The sequence below is a fragment of the Halyomorpha halys genome, unplaced genomic scaffold (genome assembly GCF_000696795.3).
Source record: "Halyomorpha halys isolate HHAL.00 unplaced genomic scaffold, Hhal_1.1 Scaffold629.1, whole genome shotgun sequence".
NCBI classification, from domain to species: Eukaryota; Metazoa; Arthropoda; class Insecta; order Hemiptera; family Pentatomidae; genus Halyomorpha; species Halyomorpha halys.
Genome location: NW_027111602.1, coordinates 589,755 through 602,335, shown reverse-complemented (window position 1 = coordinate 602,335; position 12,581 = coordinate 589,755). Strand labels below are relative to the sequence as shown.

General features: G+C 29.8%; 1 protein-coding gene across 1 annotated transcript in view; it reads right to left on the bottom strand.

Moving 5' to 3' along the window:
- The window catches only part of LOC106684928 (pyrokinin-1 receptor), a 252,524-nt gene that overhangs the window by 238,883 nt on the left and 1,060 nt on the right, over positions 1-12,581 (bottom strand). The gene's annotated exons all lie outside the window — the stretch shown is intronic.

Genomic DNA, 12,581 nt, shown 5'->3' with positions numbered 1-12,581 from the left:
ATGAACCCTAATTTGATTATAGATAGAGATGCACAGAACCAAATTTGTTCCTTAATGTGTTATATTATGATGATTATGTATTCATAAACAAATATAATAGAGAGTGGAGTAGCTCAGTAATAATTTATTCTGTTACTTTAGCCGAGAGTCAACCCTGAGGGTTCGGGAGCCCTCCAGAATCTGCCCAGCCTCATAAAGGGGGTACACTTCATTGGAGAAAAATCTGAGTATGGAGCGTGATTCTGATTTAAGCACCTGGTACCAACCGTAGGTCTAAAATAGTACTTCCTTACAAAGCTTTTTTTTTTTTAAATTATATGCACAATACTTATCTACATATAATTTGCTATATAACATTTAGTTGTTATAAATATTATTTATTAATATAATATTCTATGCAGTATAATTATACGAGCTTTCTAGCTATATTCCTGGGCTCATTACAGTCTCTCACAAAGCCATTGTTCCAGACATTCACACCAGCACCACACCCCCACGTGCGGTGGTATGAAATGGTTCAATAGACAGTACTAATTGAGCTCATAGCTATTTAAATGATTTAATTTAAATTAAATACCCAAACATTGGTGAATATTTTTATCATATAAAACGAAGGAGACTTATTTATTTTAGTATATTTAGCTATTGCATATTTAGTGTTAAAAAAAAAAATCTCGTGCTGTGTGTGTGCGTATCACTCAACTTTCCCTTATGATCCTACTTCGAGTTGAAATTAACAATCCCTCGATTAATGTGCTGTGTTTATAACATTGATCACTGTAACAGTATTTCCTCCAACTAATTTTCCAAAGGAAACTTTTAGTTCACAAATTGACAAACTCAAATTTTAACAGAACCAATACATTTTTGTTTTCAAAAGTATGACAGAAATCACGTATAAAAGAAGATATATGTTATTGTCAATAATTATTAAAATTTAAAAACAAATTCTCGTAAATTATTTTCATTTGGAAAACTTTTGAGATACCCTAGAGGAATAGAACGTAAACAACACTTTGTATTTATCTCTTATAATTTCTGACAAAAACTCACGTAAAAAACTGCATTTTCAAACTTCTGTCGCTTGTACCCTCCCTCCTGAAGCAGTTGGAACAATGGTTGCTGTAGCTAACAACACGGAAATATTAGCTTTCCTATCGCAATTCGCAGAAAGCACTCTGCTGGGTTCTGGCATGGAAGCTAAAGAACTCCTTCAGCCTATTTACATTCTTCTCATCTCCCCTTTCCTTTTACCTTTACTTTCTTACGAATAATGGTGTTCGATTTCTTATCTCTTTCGTTTTATCCAAACAGCAATACACTAAACGACATGCTTAAAGTGATAGCGGTAATATACCAAACTATGACAAATGTCGTTAATTTCATTCTGATCACTAAAATGAATTAACACTAGAAGAAGAATTAGGTTCAGAAATTAGAAATGTGGAATGAAACTTTCTCAATTTGTTGTCTTGGTTTCCTATAATTTACTAACCAAACTTTAATTAATGATAAGAATACTAGGTTCTTATCTTGAGCTGTGGCACAGTTCCAAAGCTGCACTTTCTGACCCCTTGGCGAGTTTGAAAAAATCTGTACCCTCAAATATTGATGGTCTGAACAATTTTGTTTGAATTTATGTAAAATTGCTTTTTGGTTTAAAATTAAAACATTGCTCTTATCGAAATAAAGCTAAACCTAAAGATATTGTTTGATAAATTGCACCAGTCTAAACAAAGAGGGATTTTTCATGGTTAATTTGTGCCATCTTTGTACCTGCCTATATTGCTACCGCCTAGCTATGGCCTTGACCAATACGGAATGTATTGTGTTTAACCTAGGAATAGTTCGCACTTGATGTACCCTCTCAAACTGAGAATAGATGAGATCACCAATATTTTTTAATGATTTTTTTTAAATCAATAGCAAAAATCGGTTTATGTCCCAAACTTAACGCTTCGTAATTATTTTTTCGCAGTCTTCGGGCAACTTAAAAATATTCATGAGTAGGTTTTACGAGTTGACGATGAACGAGGTGAATCAGGTAACTATCACCATCAAATAACGAGTAACAAAGACATTCTTATTCCGTTCTCAGGTTCATCTAATTAAAAAAAAAATTGGTTGACTTGATCAGAGTAATAGTTAAATTCGACAGGTGATTTCCATGACCACAAAAAAAAATGTTGGTATATTATTTAAACAATACAGGATTTTGATTCCCAAAGAAACTACCTAATGTTTCTTACTTACTCCTTTTATCTATATTGCCATATAATATTGTGAATTTAAAGAATCTTCCAGTAATTAAATTTATTTAATCTTTTTTTCTTTGACTAAAAATAAATAAAAGCACTTTAGGTTACGAGAGATAAAATTCACATGAAAAATAATTAAAAGTAATATAGAAAAGTATTTCTAATTTTTATAAAAACCAGCGAGTTTTTCAGGGAATAAAATATTTATCGTCGGTGTTCTGTAAAAAGGTGGAATTCCACAAAACGAATATTTTTGATTTTTTTTTTTTAATTCCACATTTTTTAACAGGAACAGTTGCTTATACTAGTTAATTTAACTATATATGAAACACAATCAGGAATATTCCAGGTTACCAAAAACATATTATCGGTTTTTCATTAAAAAAAGAATTTTCCAGACCAGAAAAAGTAAAAACTATATTCCTCTGAAAATTGTTTGATTCGCCTCAATTATATAATGCCCAGGATATGTCTGTATTATAGAAATTTGAAAATTATAAAAGAACAAAAAAACGGCTCAACTTCCTGTTCACATTTATTTTTTGTATAACACTTATTTACTTTCATTAAGTTTATTACCATACTTCTCACATGTTTTAAGGACTTCATAAATTTAAGTATTATCAATTTATAAGTTGTAAATCATTATCATTATTATTCACTTCATAACGTGTATTTCATTTATATTATTTCATTCGTTTGTTGTATTTTAACAATTTATATTATTATTATTATTATTCCATCATTCGTTACCTTTTTCAAATAGCCAACATAACAGTTTCAGTTTTGTTTTTAATAGTGTTTTACACTGTGTATTTATATATACACTGAATCATTAATTTTATTTTTAGAAATAATTTTATAGTTTTACTTAGAAGCCATATAATATGCAGCCTACACAACGCCCCAATAATTAAACAAATAGACAAACGCTCAGTGTCACAAATATTTTATATTTTGTTTTTATTATTTTTTTAGATAGTTAGGTGTTACACTTAACTGAGTCAATATATAACAACAATAAAACTATAATTAAACTATCTATGAATACGAGAATCCATTTTGTCAAGAATGTTGTAACTAAAAATAATAAAACTCTTGGATGGCATATATAAACATTTATTACATTGTAAAAATAAAATTTTAGATGTTTTGGTGACGGAAAAGCCAGAGAGTCCTTGAAGTTTGACGTAGGTCAGGTTTAGATTATAATTCACTATTTGGTTTTAAATTATTTCAGTTTTTCTAAATTGTAAAATATCAACCTTGAAATATTTTAGTTCAATACATAATGATTTGTGGAAAATGAAATAAAATGTTTTCATTTTAATAATATACCTGATTTTTAATAAAGTACCTGAACTACTTTTTTTATTCATAAAAAAATGAATCAAAATTTGTTTAAGAAATTGTTGAAATTAAATTGAGAAAATCCCAATACTTTGATCAATTTAATTTTTTCAATTTCGTTGAAAAGATATGGGGAATTTAATAAAAAAATAACTAAAAAGGGACTTTTAAATTAAATTAAATAGACATTAAATTTCTTTAAGGAACGTGTACTGTTAAAATTAAATCGAAAAGGTTGTAAAACTTTAATTAATTCAATTTTATTAATTTCATATAATATCATATAAAATTCATTCATATAAAAAAGATAAATGAGAATTTTTATAATAAACCTGAATTAATTTATGTACTCATAAAAAAAATAATAAAAATGAATTTCTAGTAAAGGACATTATACTTTTTGTTTAAATAAATAAAAATTTATACATTTTAGTCTCAAAATATTTTTATTCTAGATATAAACCCGACGTTTCGGTCAATTTGGCCATCCTTAGGGACAATCTTAATACAATTTTAGAACTATATAATTTAAAAAAGAATTTCATACAGGCTATTCTGCCCAGGTCAATCCAACAAATTACCCTAATCAGTCAATTTTCACATTAAAATAAAAATAAAAATTATTTATCACAATTACCTTTGTTAAAAATTTATCACAACAATTGACTTGGGCAGAATAGCCTGCATGAAGTTGTTTTTTGAAAAAAATTTAGTTTTAAAATTGTATTAAGATTGTCCCCAAGGATGGCCGAATTGGCCTAAACGTCGAACTTATAAATAGAATGTTTTGAGACTAAAATGGATAAAATTTTATTTATTTAAACAATATTAACCAGTCTCAAGAAAGTGTTAAGATTATAAATAAAGGAAATTATACTGTTAAAATCAAATCTAAAATATTGTAAAACATTAATTGATTTAAATTGGTTGCCGAACATTCCGAATATTTTCGAGAAATCCAATAACTGTTGTGAGTATCGGGCATCCTACAACTCACTTCACGTGGTATATTCGTTGAGTATCTGTCATCCAACTATTCACTTTGTGAAAATGAAAATGAAACTCTGTACCACCACAACCCATGAATGGTCAAGGGTTCAGTAATTTGTAAGGAAGTACAACAGTTCGAACAATGGTTAAAGTTAAAAAGTTAGTTTATGATCAAGTTCAACCACTAGATTTTTCCCAAATCAATGCTATCCAGTTTATGAGGCTGGAAAGACCCCGGAGGTCCCTCTAACCCATAGGGTTGACTCACGGCTACAGTAACAGCAGACATAATTATCTGGATTCGAACCCGAGTCCCTGGAATTAGTAATACAGGACCTTACTAAGCAACCCAGCTTTCACATATTTTGTGAAAAAAAAACAATTTCAATTAAATAAAATAAATTAATAAAAATTGTTCATGATAGTAGAATAATATTATTCTATTCCGCTCTATGAAATTAAGTATATTGAATATATTATATAGTAAAATTTATTAAAATTTGAAACAAAGCCGAAGTACATATTTAATTCATGGAAATAATTAAAGAAAGTTCATACCCGCGTTTAACAGAAACAATTAGGTAATAAAATATGCATTCACTTTGTTCTCACATTCGTTCATACAACCCTAAATACAATGTAGAGATTTTTTCATTAAAAAGTTTTTCCACCTTTTATTTTTAACAATGTAACATGTGATCTGTTAAATACAATGTTATATATAGCAGCATCGGGGAGCGGCGTGGCTCAGTGATAAGACACTAGCAGTAACTAACTGAATTTGGAAAATTCCAAACAATTCGAATCCAACTGTGACAGACAATTATTTATTATGTTACTGTAGCCATGAGTCAACCCTGTGTGTTCGGAAGCCCTCCGGGGTCCATCCAACCTTATAATGTGGGTACCCTTAATTTGGGAAAGATCTGGTGTAATTCTTACCAAATCACCACCTTGCATGACCGTTGGGATAATAACATACTTCCTTACAAAATACTTCATCCCTGATCCTTCATGCATTGTAGCGGTACAGAGTTATTTATACCGGTTTCGCGCACGACAATTTTCTTGTACAATATTTTCTTTAACCACAGGGTGTAACGAAATTGTTCTGCATCAACAATCACTAGTTTTTGAGTTCCTATTTTCTTCAGGAGTCCTCAATATTTTATTACCAGTATAAAATATTGTGGACCTATAAATATTGATTTATAGGTTATCTATAAATCAGTCAGGTCGCGGGAACCATTTTATTTATTTTTTGTTTTTATTTCCAGTAAAATAAATGTTTTTAATATTCCAGAAAGAATGCCGTACTGTTTTGTTACATAATATATGCCGTAATAATTATATAAAAATATAAGAATAATTATTAAAAAAAAATCGACAATTAATATATAAATTTTTTAACTTGTTACTATCATCTATTAGCCTTGCAAAAGTTTAAAGAATTCTAATACGCTGAAAACTCGAAACGTTGAAGTAAATTAACAAAATATTAACATAAGAATGTGTGTACCTTCGAAATGTATTCACCGACAATACAGGCGTACAAAAGCCATCCCAGAGTTCTGAGCCACTATATTACATAGAAAAGCTGTACAGTGCCACTGTATTGAGCGTCACTGTATCTATCTACAATAATTTATGCACTACAATTCCGGTTGTCAGGTCCAAAAGAGCGATTCAGTGATTTATAGCAATTCTGAACAGCATGTATGCATATATAAATATAGATCTATACGAAGAGCACATTCAACACAATGAGGATCTTCATATCAAAATAAGTTAGTTTATTGATATTTATATCGGACCTTTAATTGCAATAGACCTTATACTGATTGAAACTTTTTTTTCACCCTCCGCCTGGACTCAGATATACAGAAAGATCATCCTAGAGGTAATCAACCTATCCTAACCAGCATTAGACAGTCAGGTTTCCATTATAAGAGCATCATAGGAGTGATTTTGTTTGAAAAACTTTATTAAACTATTTATCTAAACAAGAACGTGTTTTTTTTAATACTTCTGTTTTATTGTATAGTTTCTAATCTTGTCGTCATAGGGTTCAACGTCCTTAGGTACTCAATAGAAGAGCGGTTCATCCACTTACCCGCCATTGCAGCCAGATTGGGAAGGTCAACAGTTTAGGGTGGGCTTATCATTTCAATTAATCATATAATTAATTATTGCAATTTAATTAAATTTTAATCATTTATTAATTAATCAAATATGCATGAGGATGTGTCAAATAGGTGTAATAAAATATTTATGAGGGTAAATTTAGATCTAAAATAAAATTCCAACTAATTATTAATGCAAGAGTGTGGTGTATCGGGGTTAAAATATGAAGGAAAAATAAAACAAATACAGAATAACTCAAGAATTTACAAGTAATGTAAATTAGTTTTGTAATATTTGCAACAGATAATTTTAGAGATACTTAATAAATACTTAAGTTTGTTTACGAAGATACAAAGCTAACGGTAATAAAAAAAAACAAAGGTTTTGTGTTAATGTTGGTGCGTTCTTTTTGAAATGAGTCTAGATTAAAGTTCATTTTCATGTTTAGAAGTGTTGATGGGGAAATAATGAACAAAAAACAATGATCCATTACACCAGTTGTTTGTTGCCATTGTTTGTTATGGGATGTCCATTAACAATGAAATTATTTAAGGAAGCATTATTCATTCTAATCTATGTGCTTCCGAGTTTTGTCCTTTTGTTCGTGTACCGTCTCATGTTTTTATAAATCCTCCAAAAAACTAGTGGACGAGCCAGATGCGGCATCTATTTAAAAATATGTATGGATCATTTAAAAAAAAAAAAAGTGTAAATTCCACCCTGAAATACCTAACGAAAATCCATAATTACAATTGAGAATCTTAAAAAAAAATAAGCTCAAGTTCTTTGATTCGTCCTTAATGCGAGTTATAAATTATTACAAAAATGTAAAGAAATATTCATTTCTTTCATCATAAGTTATTCATATTTTTTTAAACTTAATGACAGCCCAAAGATACGAAATTCACCAACAAACTTGTTGCTATATTATAGGAAATTCATGGCAGATTCCAAAAATGGCGACATGTTACAGAGGGAAAATGTGATTTTCTTGGAAAAGTATATATCGACGAGACGTTGAGTTTGGAATGAAAAGATGCACATCTATTTAGCCAAGTCTGCAACGAAAGGGATGTTAAGGTCTTTGTGGATGAGTTCATTTGTGACTTAATAAGGAGCATCGAGGATTTTACGGAGGATTTTGGGTTGTAAGGATTGGATACGGGATGAATTTGAACCCCCAAAGCTCAATTTCGTATGTCCAAAGTGGTCTGTTTATCATAGTATATTATCATTTTTGTAATGAGCTGTATATAGTTGACCGTAGATTACTGATTGTAGATAAATATTTTTTGTTTATTTATGTTGTTTCTTTGCTGACCGCACCTCCGACCATCTTCTCCAATCAATAATTTTTTGTAGTGAATGGGAAGTTCAGAGCGTTTGTTAAGTAAGTGTTGTAGCAATCGAAATTTACGAGCAGTTTCTTGTCGTTTCAGTCTTGTATGGGGATTCCAAGTCTCTTGTCAAGATGGAGTCCTAAGTATCGAATCTGTTAAACAGGCGACAGTGGAGTATTTAGAAAGGATACTGTAGGACAGGAGAGTAGAAGTTTATAACGGAGAGTAAAGGTGATCTGGTGGGATTTATTTTGATTCTCCAGTTTTGACACCATTATTCAATGGATGTTATGTGTGTCTGTAGTGTTAGTGATGCATAAATGTCCTTTTTTCTTTCCCTGAAGGGCATTTTAAAGTAGGTTGTGGGATCTGCTCAAGATGGAGTTCTAAGAAACGAATCTCTTTACCAGCCTTTGTATTAAATGTACAAGTATTTATAATCGATTTCCAGCCAAACTCTTATAACTCAGAAATAAATTATACCACCATCTAAAGAAATAAAATAAAAAATGAATGGTCACCGACTGTAATTGACTGGGTAAGAATCAATTTAAATATTAAATGCTCTTAACTGAATAGAGAAACGCTGGGAAAATAGTTTTTAGCAAGCGCATAAAAATTCCGTTTTACTCTTAACCCTGAATAAGATAAGGTGCATAAAATATTACAAAGGTTAAAACTCAAAGTCAAGGGCTTTAAGAATATTGAAAAGAATTTCGCCAGCCAAACAGTTGGTTTTTTATACGAAAATACCGTTGTTAAATAAACTGGCTCTAGGTTATACTTTAATATATTTCTTATGTAGGAAGGTCACGGAATTATATTAAAATACGTTTCCATTATTCGGAATGGATGGTTATGCAACGCTAGAAGTCTCATAGGTTTATATGGATGTGCAAGGGTGTCAATTTTATTTTTTTAAGGAGAGCAGTCCTGTCCTTATTGGAATGTACAATTTATTTATATTTTTAACACTCAAATTTGATTTTTGACACTGTTAAATATACTCAAAAGGCCACCCAAATCATAAAAAAGATTTTATAATTTTATGTATTAATAAATTATTTACTTCTCTTAAATTATTTAGCTCTTATATTTTTTCTTCCACTAAAACGAAAACATAGAGAGGAGTTATAAGCCAGGTCCGTCGTCAGAGGAGGACAAATAAAACATAATTTCGAGGACAAAAAAGTATATAGAAATAAATATATCATTTCTGTATACAATGCATAGTATCACGCACGTATCAACTCTGATATTATAGCCTAATTTATTAATATGACACGTTCTTTAGATTTTCAAGGTAGAATAAGGAAAATGGTGTTGATTATAGTCTAGCTTAGCAAAAATATTGAACTTAAGTCTCCATTATTCAAATTGAGAACGGAAGGTAAGAAAATCATATTTTGATTAATTTTTGTTATAAATGGAAAATAGTTGATAATAGCTTATAAGCACTATACTTGAGTATTTAGTATGTAAAATTAAGGACTGCTTTCATAAAACCTTAATCCATACATTAATATCGTTAAAAAAATTGAGACCTGAAATATTGACAGAGATTATTGTTTTATCCAGAACCCGGAGTTGGGGGGAGGGGAGGTGCAACTGACGGCGACCCTGCCGCTTGCCCCTGGTTACCTCTATTGAATATTAACAATTTGAATATATATTTCGTTTGTGACATAAAAGTGAGTATTGAAGACTTCAAAATTTAAGATCTTTTGATTAATTAGCTTTAAGTGGTAAAATGCTCGAAGCTGGGCTGATGCTTTAGTCTTGGAAAGTCAGATGGCAAAGCTACCACCTTTAATACCAGAAAAGTAGGAGGCATACTAAAAAAAATTGACAAAAGCGGAACCAATAAAATTAAAAACATAGATAGATAAAGAAAGAGTGCTTGGCCCGTGGATGGCCTCGGGAGGTTGACTTCTATTTTATGGCAGACCCTCGGAATGAATTTCAACTCCTCAACAATAAGCGGTCTTTCCTTCGGTTGAAAAAATAAAGGAAGTTAAGCCTAGAATATAAAATTTAAGTCCTAAAATAAATTCCAACCTCTATCAAGAGCAGTGGTCCCCAATCGGTCCCAACCCCAATACAAATTTGTCATATTGTTTAATTTGTAGATTCAAATTTGTTTTTCAGTTTTTTAGACACTACTTACATATCTTATATTATACATATCTTCATACCTACATAATATAATATTTTATCCTTCACTGTTATCAATATGCTACTGTCTAATTCCAAGGTTATCAATCAATTATTTTGTTTTATTCAATTCAATATTTTGTCTGATTCCAAATTTGTTGGTATGCTATTCCTTTTCAAATTTATGTTTCTCTAAATGATGGTTGTTATCTCTTTTGTTCTTTCAATAGCCCTGATGAAGACCTGAAACTCAGGCCGAAACGTCGGCATAAATAAATATTTGTTTGTTGACCATCTTCTCCATTCAGTAATCTACGGTCAACTATCAACAACTCATTAATTTAGGAATGGGTGATTCCACGTTATTTTAACCATGATCTCAATCTTGCCATCACATATTTCCTTCAAATTTTGCACAGGTGTTGTGTAAGTATAAAAAGAAAAAGCGAATAGTTAGATGAGTTAGGTACATGACGGAAAAAGTTTACATTCAACAGAACATTAAATTAAATCAAGAGGGAATAATTAAATAAAAGACATCTAATATTTTTCTTTTGTAAAATTATTCAGTCCATACTTTTATTTAAAAAACTTCAAGATATGAACATAAAAGAGTAGTTAATATATTTTCTACTTTTCTTTCCGAAAGAAAAATATTACGACCCTTAGTATTATATAAAATATTTGGGCCTAAGAAAGATGTGTCAGCTAGATGAACAAAACACTAAATAAAGGAAAGGGTCCAATGATAGGTTCAGACTTATATGCCAGTATTTTGACATAGATGTTTCAGAAGATCTGGGTTATGAAAGGGTTCAATGGAGGGGACCACTGTTGTATATATTGGTAACCTGTTGTGTTCCCTAAGCTTTATTATTTTTAGTCCCTTCTTTCTTAAAATGTTATAAACTCAAACGTACTCAAATTTTATGAACGGATAGACGGAAAGAGGAAAACTGACTTCATGAGAACAGGGGTGATAAAATTTAATAAAGGCTATCCTAAAATTAATATCATTAGACAGGGCAGTTTTAACATCAAAAAGGTTCGTTATAAAATTAAATTTTCATTATTCCCATTAGACAGATTAAGAATCCATTTAGGTCCTGAAAGTAAACTCTACTGTGGAAGAGTTATGAAAAATTGGACCCCTTTTACCAGAATAGAATAATGAATAAAAAACTCTAGGGGTCGCTCAGAATAAGAATAGTGTTGATACATTAAATCATTTTGTAATTATAATAAAAAAAAGTATTAATTATACTTTGATATGTGATATAGGTTTCAAAAAAGGTGCTAGACAGCTTACTCCTCAAAAAGCACTAAATATCATCTAATTTTGCATTCAAAGTTAACATAAAAATGTCATATTTTTTTTGTAATATAATGATTATGTCGTATTAATGTTCAACAATTAAAATAAGAATTAGTTAATTATTAATAATTAGTAAAACTAAAACTTGTTTACTCAAATACTGTTAAATTATATTACTTATTGTCAGAGTCATTAATTTTTTATATCATTTATAATACTACAATTTTTTTTTCAACATAAAAATTTTAAATTAAAATATATGCTATAGATTTGGGTTTTCAAAATACATAATCAAACTTCTTTGTTTAAGATATCATAAAAATTACCTGATTCCTCCGAAGATTAACGAAAAATAAAACTAAGAAAAAACAAAAACAATACATAACATTACCATAATCAACTTTGAAATACACCTTTTCTAATATAGATCTACTATCACAATATATTTCCTGATAAGGCAGTGTAGACTGTATGGAATAGGATGACTATAAACTTCACAAACTTCCCGGTAAACACATACAACGTTAGATAAGTACTATCATACTTCATCATAAACTTAAAAGTCAGAGAACTTAAGTTCTGTATAATAAATGCATTTTATTCCATTAATAAAACAATATAATTTTTAGTGTGTTTCAATTCTTATTAACACTTTAATCTTAACTGAATATCTGTGGATATGAGCAACAACAATTAACACATATTTAGAGATTTTTAATTTTTAATGTTACCTTCTCAGTCAAAGATTAAACTTTTACATGAATAAACAATGTTCTTAGAAAATCCAGAAATTCTATTTTTTTTTTATTCGTTTCGCCGTCTTACCTTCACTAATTTCCAAATAACTTTTTTCATTACTCTTTTTTAATCCTCCTATCCTGCCTTTATTGATGCTGAAGAGGGAACTTCCCGAAACATTCACGACAAAATTAAATTAATTACACATCATTGGGTTTTCATTTTTGGCTTGAATGTAGGACAAGAGGATAAAAATTTGTTTGCCAAATAGTGAAGGTCAAACAGTGAGACAAATTAACAATAAAAAAACTA